Below are 2,535 nucleotides of genomic sequence, written 5' to 3'. Positions count from 1 at the left end.
AGCAGAGCCACCCCTACCACAATGTCACGGCAGATGAATGTGTCAGGCATAAACAGATGACTGCAAGACTCGGGAGGTCTCTACAGGAAAGCTAAATGTCCCCAAGGCAGGGACAATGTTCACATGCCTGTGTAGCCCCAGGATTGGTCATGGGTACCATTCTGGCCCTGGTACAATCCTGAGCCAGGATCACAAAGCTGGTGTCTCATCTTAAAAGAGAACAGGAGTGCTCCATGGAATCCCCAAGCACTGTCTAATTAAAGAGGACTGTCCCACTTTTGAGGATGAGGAAGCGTGAAACAAAGGAAAGAGGGGTCTGCAATTTGTTCCATCTGGGAAGAGCTCCCGGACCCCAGAATGCGTAATGCCTAGGCCTCCTGCTTTGTGAATCACTGGGTCACTTACAGCAGGCAGAATCTAGAGACTGGATTTGATTTTTATTTACTTATTTTATTTAGACAAGGTCTCATAATGCTATGTAGCTTAGGATGACCTTGAACTTCTGATCCTCCTGACTCCCCCTTAAGAGTGCTGGGATTCTGGGCCATGCCCAATTTATGCGATGCTGGAGAACAGACCCAGAGTCTATGCGTGCTAGGCAAGCACTCTACCGGCTGAGCTGCATCCCCAAACTGAGTCTGGTGATTTCATTAACTCCATTCCCTTTGTCTTGTGTCCAAGGGTACAGGGTAGTTAAACACACAGATGTCTTAGTAAAGAGTTCTGATACACAGAACTTTTGGGTGTGCACCTGCCCCCGGTCTATGATGTCCCAAAGCTAGGCGGCCTTAAAGAGGAGAACAGAAAGGGTTGGTGAATGGAGGAGGAGATGGACAGAGAGATGCACAAATGGAGGAGAAGCACCATGGGCAGAGTGGAGAGATGGGAGCCGCCTCCCGTGCATCATGGGCATGCAGTAGTGACACAGCATGCAGTGGGGACCTTGGGTCTTACTTTCCCTCTAGTAGGGCAGGCTGGCCCTGAACCAGCACTTGTTCTCCAGGCCTCTAGCTGCTGTTCTTGTCCCTCTGATCAACCACTCAGCCACATGGCTAGCTTTGTAAAGCAGCTACCCAAGGCTACGTGAAACCTAAAGGTCTCTCCTTGGTAGATGCTCAGATCTTTAAGCTCTGCGGACTCCCTGCCCTCTACACCATCCTGCTTAAACTACCCACTTCAATTTTTTTTTTTTTTTTTGGTCTTTTTGAGACAGGGTCTCCCTGTAGCCCCAGCTATCCTGGAACTCGCTATATAGACCAGGCTGGCCTCGAACTCACAAAGATCCTCCTGCCTCTGCCTCCCAAGTGCTGGGATTAAAGGCCTGTACCACCACGCCTGGCTCAATAGTCCTTTTATTCCTCCAAACCTCAGGGCCCTTGTACTTCCGGTCACTTGACCTAGATGACATCACCCAACTATTCCTTTCCCTTTTTTTTTTTAATTTTTTTTTTACATGTATGAATGTATTGCCTGCATGTGTGTAAGTGTACCCATGTCGTGCAGTGCCTGTGGAGGTCAGAAGAAGGCGTAGGATCCCCTGGAGTTACAGATGGTTGTTAGTCACCATGTGGGTGCTAGGAATCAAACCCGGGTCCTCTGCAAGAGCAGCCAGTGCTCTTAACCGCCGAGCCATCTCTCCAGTCCCTTTCCCTTTTTTTTTCTTCTTTTAGTTGGAGGAATTGTGTCTGTTATTTTGGGGATTTTTGTTTTTGTTTTTGTTTTCGTTTGGTCTTTTTGAAACAAGGTCTCCCCGTAGCCCCAGCTGGCCTGGAACTCGCTATGTAGACCAGGCTGGCTTTGAACTCACAGAGATCCGCCTACCTCTGTCTCCCGAGTGCAGGTGTCTGTTATTTTTGAGACAAGCTCTCACTTTGTAGCTCAGGCTGGCCTTGCCTTAACTTGAGATCCTCCTGCCTCAACATCCTGAGTGCTGGAACCACAGGCTGTGCCACCATGCCCAGCTCTCCCAGTTCTGTTTTTGTCTCTTGGTATGCACTAAGCCTACTACCCTACACACACCTGAGCTGCTTGCTTGGTTCTGGCATCTGAACTTGCCCCCACATGATTATTACATCTCCAACCCTTGCACATACATGCACACATATGTACACACATGTACACTCACACACACACACACACACACACACACACACACACACACATCAAGAATGAAGAAGTTTCTCTATCCAAAGAGCCTCCCTGGTGCTGCAACAGCCTGGTCCAGGAGGGGCTCCCTTAACACCTATCAAAGGATAGGGTTCTGAACCCACATGGTAGAAGACAGTGGGGGTATTGGGAATGACTATCAGGAGCCCACTGCATCAGCTTGGCTCTGACCACTGAGCTCACCAGGGTCTGAAGGTCTTTCAATGCTGGAGTCCTGGCTCCTGTGAGCTAACATAGACCCAGGGGAGGCTGAAGCCACCGAACAGGGTATCTGGGGACCCAGGGACCTGGACCTCCTCCTGTTGGCTTCCCCCTCTAGGTGTCAGGCTTGCCCTGACATGCCCTCCCCATCCCTAGACAGAGGCTGCC

Source organism: Nannospalax galili, unplaced genomic scaffold, assembly GCF_000622305.1.
Source record: "Nannospalax galili isolate Female #2095 unplaced genomic scaffold, S.galili_v1.0 scaffold870, whole genome shotgun sequence".
In the NCBI taxonomy this organism is placed as follows: Eukaryota; Metazoa; Chordata; class Mammalia; order Rodentia; family Spalacidae; genus Nannospalax; species Nannospalax galili.
Note: the sequence above shows the minus strand (reverse complement) of the source record.